The sequence below is a fragment of the Scyliorhinus torazame genome, chromosome 20, assembly GCF_047496885.1.
Source record: "Scyliorhinus torazame isolate Kashiwa2021f chromosome 20, sScyTor2.1, whole genome shotgun sequence".
Classification (NCBI taxonomy): domain Eukaryota; kingdom Metazoa; phylum Chordata; class Chondrichthyes; order Carcharhiniformes; family Scyliorhinidae; genus Scyliorhinus; species Scyliorhinus torazame.
Genome location: NC_092726.1, coordinates 10,793,935 through 10,806,466, shown reverse-complemented (window position 1 = coordinate 10,806,466; position 12,532 = coordinate 10,793,935). Strand labels below are relative to the sequence as shown.

The following is a 12,532-nucleotide window of genomic DNA, read 5'->3' as shown; positions in this document are numbered from 1 at the left end:
AGTGGGAAAAGGTCATCCTTAACATGAGAAAAAAACCATGGGTGGGATTCTCCGTTCCGCCAGCACTGTTTTCCCACACCTCCGTCGACAGCGGATCTCCATTCAGGCAGCTGGCCAGTGGGGTTTCCCATTGTGGGCCACTCCCACGCCGTCGGGAGTGGGGGCACTGCTGGTGGGGCGGAGGATCGCACCGACGGAGAACCCCGCAGCTTTTTTTACACAGCGAGTGATCAGGATCTAGAGTGCACTGCCTGAGTTTTTCTTCCCCAGATGTTTTGTGCAGGGTAGCCCGGGTGGAGCCAGAAGGTTGTCTCCTGTCCGTCATAGTTTGTACTGTTCCAAAGTAAATCTGCAAGAAGGTAGAGAACTTTAAATTGCTTCTCGACACAAATGTAAATGAAGGACAAGCTGAAGATACGTCCCACACATTCAACTCTCTGATTGCATTCCATGAAAACATTCCATGGACAAAGCAGCATAGAATTCATCATGCTGCACACAGCAGGTATTTTGAGAGGCAGGACCATAGGGCTTTCCAAAATGAGATAAAATAAGATGAGGCTTAACGGCGGGGCTCATTGATACCTCACATGTAATTCATGGAACCTCACATCTTCAATTCATCTCTCGCTCTTCAATCTGGCGATCACTCTCGTTTAGAACTTTCTGCCAATTCTGGTCTGAAAGGGGAGCGTTTCTGCTCTCCCCAGGACACCTAGCACGGCTGGCTGAGATAAACACTCGCCATGACTGAAATATCACCAGCTAATTCTCAATTTCTAGACCTAGCCCAGTAATGGAAAATCTCCTCACTGAGCTTGTGGTGGGAGGGGTGAAAGTATTTGAAACTTGGCTCAGCATGTTTCCTATCAGACAACTGACCCACACTCCAGCTCCTTCAGAAAAGCCACTGAAATCTGGTCACTTGTTCAGCTGTTAACTGAGCACAAGCTCACAGAAATTGGCTAATTCCCCTGGGTAATCTGCCTGTTTTGAGTGATTGGGTTAATGTGCAGGAAGGCTCTTGATCAAACCATATCAGTCAATATGTCTGCGCTGAAACAATTATCTGTAGGCTGTGGCGTCGGTTGGAATATTTAACTCACCAGGCAATTAAGAACAGAGAAGTGAAGTGGGGGGTGGGTGGGGGGGAAAACAAAAACTGCAAATATGAATTACTCGTAAAGGTTTCTTTGAAAAGTTCACGTTCAGGAGAGAGACTTTTGTCAGTTCCGATCTGACGTGTCCTTTTTTCTTAAGATGATGACGGAGCTGTTCTGTATTTCCAACATTATCTGCCTTCACTTCCAATACAATTAGGTAGTGCATGTCCCAGTGAGGTAGTTTCACATGCTCAGCATATATGTATTTTTCACCATCGGTAACAGAGGATCAGCACAAAGCATGCAAGTCCTTCTGAACCAACAGCAGTTGAAGAGGATTTTACTTTTTCCGCATTCACTGCCCATCCCTAATTGCCCTCCCAAGGCGGTGGTGAGCTGTCACCTTAATCTGTCACAGTTTCTTTGGTGCGGGTATTGGAGCGGGTCTCCCCAGTGCTTGACTCGGCGCCAAATGAAGCAACAGTGACACATTTACAAGTTCAGCACGGTGTGTTACTTGGGGGAGGAACTTGAAGGTGGAGGTGTTCCAAAGTGTCTGCTGCCTTGTGGGTTTGGGAGATGCTGTTTCATTTATAAGTGCATCTCCTACTCGAGCAACCTTTTTTTTTCTTTGGAACCACGAACTCCGAGATCAATCGATGTCTGAACTATCGGGGGGAAGGAGAGGGAGAAAATCAAATTCAATCATGCTTTGCTGAATATCAGCATCTGCGGTAAATATTGATTTATCCTGAAGTGGTAACAACCCTGACTTTCCTCCTTTTCAGACATTCTTTAAAACCTACCTCAAGCCTGTTACAATACCTCCCTATGTGGCTCGTGTCTAGTTTTGTGAACGAACACTTTGTGTGTGTGTGTAGCACTTTGAGACATTTTATGACTTTGAGGCACGAGATAAACAAAGTTGATGTTATTTTTGCCCCTGAGAACAAAATGGGTCACAATGCAGACCGTGATTAATTTTCCCTCAAGCGGTACTGTTTGTGGGAAGGTGTGCAGAGCAGTTATTTATTCAGTGGAAGTAACATCTCCAGTTCAATGGGATGAGATATGCTCCTGTTCTGGAGCCTGTTTTCAGACTGGCAGCGGCTGCAGCTTCAATTGCACAGCCATTGTGGAAGACAAAGATCAACAAGAGTGGCAACACAAGCTGGTGTTACCTGATCAAAGACACAGCTCAACCATTCCCCCTGGATTGGAGGAGAATTTCAAAAAAACACAAGCTGATTTACACTGTCGGGCCTCCACTGAATAAGCCAGGGCTTTTCAAACTTTGAGTTCAAGACATCCTGTGCATAAAATCCCAAGGACTCCAGAAAATGTTGATGTACACCCAGGGGCTCCTGGGAAATGTTAACACTGCCTCTCTCTGGGGGACCCCCTGAAATATCAATGTCCTTTCAGGCATACCTACAAATACTGGCATATTCCCAGGCAACCCCTACAAATGCTCGTGTGTACCCAGGTCTCTGATTAAAAACTGACACAAACACTCTCAACGACCGGGTGAAAATACTGATGAACCATTTGAGACCTCTCTCTGTAATACTAACAGACTCCTGGGAGCCTCCTACAAACATCAGCGCACTCCTCGGAACTCCTCTGTAAACAATGGTGTATTCTCAGTGAACTCCTCCAAATGCCGATGCAATACCGCAGACTCTGTTAACACAGATGCACTGCCAGAGACATCTCTGTAATCACAGGTACAGTAGTGAGGACCTATCCAAATATCGTTACAGTGGGTCTGAGGGTAATCTGTGTCCCTGTGTTTTTCCATACTGGCTGAGGTTGCCACTCACCTGGTTTAACACCATTCCACTTGTCACAGAAACTGCCAAAATCAGAACAATCAACAAAACTCATACAAATCTGTTGCCTTTGTGATCCCTTCACTTTTTAACGGTGCGGGCATTTTAATTGCTTTGTTGCAAAGATCTTTCTGTAGCACTGTCAACACATGGCATTTCCATACAGCTTGCCTCCCACCCAAGTACTTGGGAGCATTCAGAAAATTGAGGTACCACACCCTTTAAGGGATAGCAGCAAGCCAACACTCGACGGGAAGTGTTGCGTGATCCAGTCTCAGTTTCATTTGAGCTGTGAGCAGAACACAACCGACACAGCTCTGCTGCTGATGTCTTCTATGTGCCCAAGTCTTAATACATGAACACACAGGCTGTGGGATTCTCCGTCGGCGGGATCCTCTGCTTCACAGGCAGCGCACTCACGCCCGTGGGTTTCCCGACGGCGTGGGGAGGCCACAATAGGAAACCCCATTGGCTAGCTGCGGGAACAGAGAATCCTGCTGCTGGTGGGGACGCGCCGCACCGGAAAACGGTGCTGGCGGGACGGAGAATCCCGCCAACGTGTTTACCCAATTCCTTGTGAGTGATTTGGTTCCTTTCTTTCATTCATTGTAAAAAAATACAACACCCCATGGAGAGCAGATTTCTTCCCTCAGCGTCCTGGAAAACACTCATTCACTGCAAATATGAGTCACGGGCCAGTCAGCTTATTTGCTGTCATGTTTGCCACTGCACTTCAAAGCGATTTTGTGTTTGTGAAGAGCCTGAGATATTTCTGGCTGATGTGATAAGATGTGACAATAACCATTCAAAAAAAAGCACAACAGGGATCTCTGTCAATTTGGAATATAATTAGGTTGTGGGGATTTAAGGTGTTTTTGTCAGTGATAGTGGAGTAAGTGCATACACTTAGTATCCTGATGCAAACACTGAATTACTTTAAAAGTAGACTTGTTTCTTTTCATACTGCGAAGTTGAATTCTAAACAATTTAACGGCAAAACACTGATCGAAGCATGAGGGCACTTTCAACAATGCTGTCAGGTCTTCACCCATGGAACTCCACAAAGACTAGCTGAGATATGGACAGAAAATGGTGAAAACACTGAGTAGACCAATGTTTAGTTCTGCACCCCCTCCCCTCCTTCCAGGTGCAGCAGTCATTTACTTGTATTTCTCTCAATTTAGAATACAGCATTTGCCACTCACAATGTGTCCTCCCCTCCGCTGGGAAGATCAAACACAGATTCGACGGCCACTTGGTAGAATGCCTCAATTCAGGCTTCAAGTATGACTCCAAGCCTTGTATCCATTCGCAATGTTCTTCACCATCCCATTCTCTCTTTGACTTCAAACGCCGTTCCAATGGAATTCAACAGCAACCTGACAAACAGCACCTCCACTTTTTTTTGATTTGGCACTTAAGCTTTCCAGGCGCAACACTGAATTCAATGATTTCAGATCGTCATCTCTGCCTATTTTTTACCATCAGCGAATGCTGCTCATGATTCTGTTGCTGTATTTACAGCTCATTAGTGGCCACAAAGGAGTCCCAAACGAGAGGCGTAAAGAAATTTATATTATTACAAAATAAACTGGCCACAGTACACTTTGGGTCCCAGCTGGGGCTACTCTTACTTGGCTGTCATTTTTTTTACGTCAGGGTCGACTTTTATGTCAGGGCCGACTTACTCTGCTGATGGGCCCCCACCCCTCAGCAGGACGAGTGTATTCAACGGGAAACCCCGTTGACAATAGTGGGACACAGGTATTGGATGAAGCAGATGGGGCGCAATTCTCCCATCGGGAGTCTAAGTGCCAACGCCGGAGTGAAAACCGGAGTGTTTCGCTCCCAGCCCCCTGTTTTCCTGCCCCCAGGGGGCTAGGAGCGGCGTTGTGTCATTTACGCGCACCGGGCCTTGGCGCCACGTAAAAGCGGCGCCGTGTAAATGACGCGGCCGGTGCTGCATAAATGACGTCACCCGCGCATGAGCGGGTTGGCAGGCGCCATCCTACGCATGCGCAGTTGCCGTCCTCCCCGCAAGCAGATGTCGTCGGATGGATCTTGCGGGGCGGTGGAGGAAAGAAGGTCCTCCTTCAGAGAGGCCAGCCCGCCGATCGATGGGCACCTATCACGGGCCAGACCCCATTTGTGGCCCCCTCGGTGCAGGAACCGCTCCCCAAACAGGCCGCCTCCCCCCCCCAGCGTTCCCGCGCTGTCCCCGCCGGCAGTGACCAGGTGTGGATGGCGCCGGCGGGAACCCGTCGTATTGGGCAGGCTGCTCGGCCCATCCGGGTCGGAGAATCACCGCTCGCCCGTTGCAAATGGCGTGCGGCGATTCTCCGAGCAGCCAGCCATGGTTCTCGCCGCGCCGGTTTGGGGGTGGGTGGGAGAATCGCGTGCGGGTGTTGGGGCAGCGTGGCGGGACACGCGGCGCCCTGGCGATTCTCCCACCCGGCGTGGGGGGGGGAGAATTCCGCCCACTGAGTGCAGTACTACTCAGTAGAGAAGATGTGTGAGGAGATCAGATCAGTCTATAAGAGTGTTGTTTAGACGTCTGGTAACAGTGGAGAAGAAGCTGTTTTTGAATCTGTTTGTGCGTGTTCTCACACTTTTGTATCTCCTGCCCGATGGAAGAAGTTGGAAGAATGAATAATCCGGGTCGGAGGGGTCTTTGATGATGCTGCCCGCTTTCACCAGGCAGCAGGAGGTGTAGACAGAGTCAATGGATGGGAGGCAGGTTTGTGTGATGGACTGGGCTGTGTTCACGACTCTCTGAAGTTTCTTGCAGTCCTGGGCCGAGCAGTTGCCATACCAGGCTGTGATGCAGCCTGATAGGATGCTTTCTATGGTGCATCTGTAAAAGTTGGTAAGAGTCAATGTGGACATGCCGAATATCCTTAGTTTCCTGAGAAAGTACAGACACTGGTGTGCTTTCTTGATCATAGTGTTGGCGTGGGTGAACCAGGACAGGTTTTTGGTGATGTGCACACCTAGGAATTTGAAGCTGTCCACCATCTCCACCACGGCACCATTAATGCAGACAAGGAGGGGTATACGATACTTCTGCTTCCTCAAGTCAATCCCCAGCTCTTTAGTTTTGCTGCCATTGAGGGAGAGATTGTTGTCGTTGCGCCACTCCATGAGGTTCTTATCTCCCTCCTATACTCCGACCCACGATGTCCCGTTCCATCAAGTCGCAGACATGAAATGTTCATTCTACTTTGCTCTCCACAAATGCTGCCTGACCTGATGAGGTTTTTTTTGTTGCCCTGCATTTCTGCTGCCAATATTTTGAGATTTCCAGCAGCGACGGTATTCCAACACCAAGATGGCGTTAAACTGGACAAAAATAGCTCTCTCCCCACTCCTAGCCCTCCCCTGCCACAAAGTAAATTGCCATAACCTGGATGCCGATGGTAAACATCCATCTGTTTGAATTACGCCTCCGAATTACTAGAGAGAGAGGAAGCTACCCCTCAAACAGAATCAACAGCAGCGTAAAATACAGATCAGCGACTGATCCTCCTGCATGCAGTCAATGACCGTGCAAAATGGGTGTCATCTTTTCCAAAATAAAATCAGCTCCACCATTTCAAGAAATAACTGCTTGCAGAGCAGTTTTTAATGCGTATGCTGATGTTAAACACCAGTATTAATACGCAGATTTTAATCAAACATGGAAGCTATGACCTTTTGTTATCAGCTTCTCGCCTACAAATTTGATGGAATAATTGTGTGTAAGGCGTTTCAAAGCAAATAGCCTTCTGTGAAGTACTAGCTTATTATTAAAGTAGGCTTTCAATTAGACATCCACCACCACTGAATATCAATTGGTTGATTTCCAGAAAGCTCAGCAGCAGCATGAGAGGAATTTTCGAGGAGTCAGAAGTTTATTCTGTCCGAAGGACAAGTTTGCTCTCTGAGTGTTGTTCCCTGAAGGAACATGCCCAGGTATCATTTGCTTGCTTTTTGAAAAATTTGATGCTTCTCTCATTTGCCGGTTTCAATCACACACATTTGCACACTGTCTGAATGTTAACGCACAGGCAGATGGCTTCAAACTCAGTTATCAACACCACTTGACTGTGCAGGGGTAAATATGACAGTGCAACAGTCTGATGTGTCCTTCCCCTATTTTAATTCTGCCGCAAACTCAACCTCACCGGTAACCATCTTCCCGCTGGTAACAACGGGGTTTGAGGTGAAGCATCATTCTGGGTTTTCAGCTCTGATCGAGGTTCATTTCTGGGCGCTGGAACTGAAAAGCTGGTGGGACTACATCTGGGGCTGGATTCTCTGTCCTGAGACGAAGACTTCAAAACGGACGCCGCACATGGACCGATTCAGCGACCGTGGAGGGGCTAGCACTGACGGCAGGTGGCACAAACTCTATTCCAATGAGAAACGGTGCCGGATTCGCCGGGTCCATGATCGACACTCGGGAGCTGACAAGCTGCAGCCGCACATACATATGACACCCCCTCCCCCCCCCCCCAATCTCATCCCAGCCAACAAGATGGCACTGGTTGCACTGGAGCACGTCCATCCCGCTGATGGGTCAGAGGGCACCTAGGGGGGTGCCCTGAGGGGACACACATATGACTGTCGCCCTAAGCTTACAAGGCAGTCAGCGGTGGGCATGGCTGCCTTGCAGGCTGCGGCAATGGTGCTCCGTGCTAATCCACTTCGACCCCACAGCCCACCTCCGAGTCCGTCCCGGCCGTCCCTGGCAGAAGCCCTCCCGGCCAACGTCATTACTGTCAGCAAACTACGGCGCTGTTGGGACACTTTCCGTACCCCCCCCTCTCTCCCTCAGCAGCCATGGCGTTTGTATCACGATTTTTAAGTGCACAAGTGAACCTCGCCTTCGAGAATTCGCCCCAGTGGAGGCGGAGAATCGGGGAGGCACCGGACAATACCGGGTCAGGCCCACTAATGATCTGCCAACGGTATTCTGGAATGCATTGACGCCGCTGTTGAGGCATTGGAGAATTGCGATTTGGCTTGGAACCGACGCCCGCCATGATTACTGTGTCAAAACAGATTCTCCACCCATTAGTGGTAACCCATTCTTACATAAACCCAAAAGAGATGAAAGTGGACATTCATTTAATTGCAATATTATCCACGTGGCACTGGCAACAGCACTTCAGATAAAAAGCACAACTATTGCATAGTCAGATGCAATGACAGGCTGGTGCATTGCAACTACAAATATTATTTCCTGACACCGATTTTGCATCTTTGGTCAAGTTTTCCTTTCCAATTCAGACAAGCTCACAACTTTCTTTTGTTTGAACCTTCAGGTTGGTCTGCATTCTAAAGCCTGGAGATTCACTGGGAGTTTGTCCAGTGGTGGAAAATGGCTGACAGTGGGCCAGCCCCCAAGTTCACAATTCTCTCCATTTATGGGGCGTCATTCTCACCCCCAGCGGGTCGGAGAATGGCCGTTGGCCGCCATGAATCCCGCCCTCGCAGGTTGCTGAAGTCTCCGGTACCGGATATTTGGCGGGGGCGGGAATCGGGCCGCGCCGGTTGGCGGGCCCCCCTGCTCGATTCTCCGGCCCAGATGGGCCGAAGTCCCGCCGATAAATTGCCTGTCCCGCCGGCGTAAATTAAAGTACCTATTTACCGGCGGGACAAGGCGGCGTGGGCGGGGTCCTGGGGGGGGGGGGGCGCGAGGCGATCTGACCCCAGGGGGTGCCCCCACGGTGGCCTGGCCCGCGATCGGGGCCCACCGATCCGCGGGCGGGCCTGTGCCGTGGGGGCACTCTTTCCCTTCCGCCTCCGCAACGGTCTCCACCATGGCGGAGGCGGAAGAGACTCTCCCCACTGCGCATGCGCGGGAAACTGTCAGCGGCCGCTGACGCTCCCGCGCATGCGCCGCCCCGACATGTCATTTCCGCGCCAGCTGGCGGGGCAACAAAGGCCGTTTCCACCAGCTGACGGGGCGGAAATCCCTCCGACGTCGGCCTAGCCCCTCAATGTTGGGGCTCGGCCCCCAAAGATGCGGAACATTCCGCACCTTTGGGGCAGCGCGATGCCCGTCTGATTGGCGCCGTTTTGGGCGCAAGTCGGCGGACATTGCGCTGTTTGGGGAGAATTTCACCCATGTTTCCGGACATATAGCCTACGTTCCCAGCAGGTGGAAAACGGAGCAAACTCCACACCACAGTTTTGCTATCCTGCCTTCTGCTCCACAGCGTGCTTCGATCCCACAAACCAGAGAAGAGGCACAGTTGAAGCAAAGTTGATCATTAGCTCAGCCAACTATCTCCGCACCATGTTGGCGCTCCTACACCGTTATGTTCTCACACTGCGACCAACGTATGATGAACTCGGCCCATTTGGTGACTGCACCCGAGGAAGAGAGCTTTGTGACGTAAATTGTAAAGAGATTCGCAAGGGCGATACCAGAATTGGCATATGGTGGCACGGAGGGTATGAGCAGACAAGGTGTTGTGATCTGGAATGAACCACCTGATAGCTCCGGAGAAGTGGTTCAAGAGCAACATCCAAAAGGGAACGGGATAAAATACTCCGAAGGATAGAATCGCTACAGAGCAGAATGAGGCCATTCGGCCCATGGAGTCTGCACCAACCCGCCGAATGAGCACTCTACCCATGTCCACCCCACCATATCCCCATAACCCTGTAATCGAACCTGCACATCCCTGGACACTAAGGGGCAATTTGGCATGGCCAATCCACCCAACCTGCACAGCTTTGGACTGTGGGAGGAAATGCTGGCACTGAGAGAATGGACAAACTCCACACAGTGACCCAAGGCTGGAATTGAACCTGGCGCTGTGCAGCAACAGTGCTAACCATTAAGCGCCACCGTGGGGCTAATGATGTGCTGGGTTCTGGTGGAGAGGGCAGTGGAGCAGTAAACTTTTATTTTGTATCTTACCTATACAATACATCTATAGACCAGACAATACTGTCAGCATTTACTGACAAGGGATTGCTATTATGGAAAGTATTCCATTATCCGATACTAAAAGTTGGAGACTATATATTTTGGGACCAGTGATGCAAAGCTGCAACTCATTAACTGGTGTTCTTATATTTTATGTGTCAAAACACGGTACTAATATCTTGCAAATAAGTGCACGGAGCTGCAGAGATTTTGATGAAACCCACTGTTAGCACAGTGACGTGTGATAGGTGCTGTACAATCTGCAAGTAATTAATTACACTAATCTGCTGCCTGTTTTATTTCCTTGTGCTCACAGGACTGAAGGATTTGGAGGGTACAGATAATTAGATCAGGGTAGTAAGAAAGTGAAGAGACATGCTTGTTAGGTCTAAAGCTGACAAGACGGCACACACTCTATTTCAGTCATCACATAAAAGAGAATGCGCAGGGTCAACTAATGGTTTTCAAAGTTATGCAAAGGAGTGATCGGGTAGGAGACATAGAGCTGCCTAATTGAACAAGGAGCCATGAATATCAAATGGTGATTAATACAGTGCTTGCTTATATTTTTTCTTGATGTGCCCCAGACCCCATGTTAATGCTCCTCGTGCCCCAGACTTCACATGACCCCAGTGTGAATATTTGTGGGTTGGGCGAGTGGGTTTATCGGGATTGTTGAGGACTGATTACCTTCATCTGCTGACTGAGGCGCTGGGGGCCAGACAAGCCTGGTAGGAATCAGGAAAAACTGGAGGATTTTAATCTGTCACGGCGATGCGGCATGTGCAAGGTGGATTATTAATCATTAGTTTCATTATGGGGTGTACCATCTGGGATATTTAAAACAAGGAATAGTAGAACAACGCAGGAGGCTGACATTAAACGCAAGATAGATTTACTTACAATGGTCTGTGTAACCCAGCATCTCACTCCCAGTGAAATCCTAGCTGGGAGAGCTTATCTCAGCAGGTCCAGATTTGGCCCTGCTTTTAACCTTTGCCGAGCTCCAGGTGGAAGTGTCGTTTCCCCTCCCACCATCTTCGGAGCTCGTAGTCCACAGTTCCACGGGGAGATCAGTGATGGTTTCTCTATGGTCCTCGTGGGGATTATGATAAATAGAGACAGCTAGAATTACAAAACCACTTATTTTGCTGACCGACAAACTGGCCAGGTTTCTAGAAGCATCTGAGCGTGGATTAGCAGGGGAAAAGGCTGGGCAGTCCCTCTGATGGACTTCACACCTGTCATTGTCTATACTCTCTCTGCTCCTGGAACCACAAAGTCCGGTGGCCTACCATCCTCATGTTTTGCAAAGAAGGACCACCGAAACACGTAATGCCAGGAAGGTGCAAAGGAAAAGCGATGTCGACCAGGATTTTGAGCTCAGGACAGTGTAAATGGAGTTTCATTGTTGGAGGTGCCAGAAGAGGCATTGAACTCGGGGGCCCAGTCTTCCTGTTCCAGGAACCAAGGCAGTGAGATCTCCTGATTTTCTGATCAATGTTCTTCCCTCAACGCATGCCGCCAAGACGTTACTCACCTCAATTCTGTTTTGAGGGATTGTATTGCGATAGCTGCCAGGTTCCCTACCATGCAGCAGTAAGTACAACTACATGTGACCGACTGGCCCTATATCAAGCTGCTCACCTCGGGCGGGAGGGGATGGACGACATGGCCAACCTTGAAAGACGCACACAATGCACAATGCACCTGCCCGGGTCACAGCAGGTAGCCATCCAAACACGTGTCCCACCATTTAGGAGAGGTGACCCACCACATCAACAGATTTGAATCAGGATCCCATTGCGCGATTGGGAGCCTGATTCAAATGTTAATACTGCCAAGTTCATTTCCCAAGGCTCGGGAAACCTGACAGCCAAAGGGGGTCAGGAATGTCGGCTCAAGGGCATCTTATAGTAATTTTCATCGACCAGAAGTACCAGACATGTTACCCTGTCCACCAGCCCCACAAGAGGAATGTAGCCTCCCCAGCCCCACATAACTCCCACTCCCTAATCAGTGGGCGCCTTCTCCAATATTTCCCGGTTTCAATCTTCGGGAGCTGGTTTTCCAATCTGGCCATGTGGGAAAGTGAATTTAAAACATGACAATGAGATCCTGTGAATTTAATTTCTGGTTTCCTCACCACCTTCTGCTTCCCGGAGTTTGGGACATGGTGTGACATGGGACACGATGCTAAATAATGCACGTCTGTTTTTATTGCCACGGCAAATGAGCAATTTCTAAAATACTGTAGCTACTTCAATTATAACTGAATAAGTGGGTTTCGCAAGAAAGGAAAAGCCAAATCCCTCGAGGTTTTAAGTTTTCCAACCATCACAAGAGCTTATTGGTCGCATCCATCAGATGCTCAGGATTGTAGGCAAGTTAGTCAAGGGAAATATTTCACTTGAACGCCACGTGTCATTCCGTAAGAGAAGACTTGAAGTGGTGTCACTTTATTTCCGACAAGCTGAGGCAGCCTATCTGACAACCTTGCTGGCAAATGACAGAAATGATCATCACTGACGATTCGCAAGTCGCTTTCAAAAAGCTTCTCGGTATTTCCCCAAGTATGTGTTTGGCCTTCTGCGCGTCGTGCATTCTTGTAACATCACAATTAACACTGAGGCTCAATGGTGTTTTAACTGTGGTGAGTGAATGCTCCACCAGGT

The 12,532-nt window shown here is 49.2% G+C and overlaps 1 protein-coding gene across 3 annotated transcripts in view; it reads right to left on the bottom strand.

Annotated features, from left to right (window-relative positions):
• The window catches only part of LOC140396862 (netrin receptor UNC5D-like), a 523,350-nt gene that overhangs the window by 253,886 nt on the left and 256,932 nt on the right, over positions 1–12,532 (bottom strand). The window lies entirely within an intron of this gene.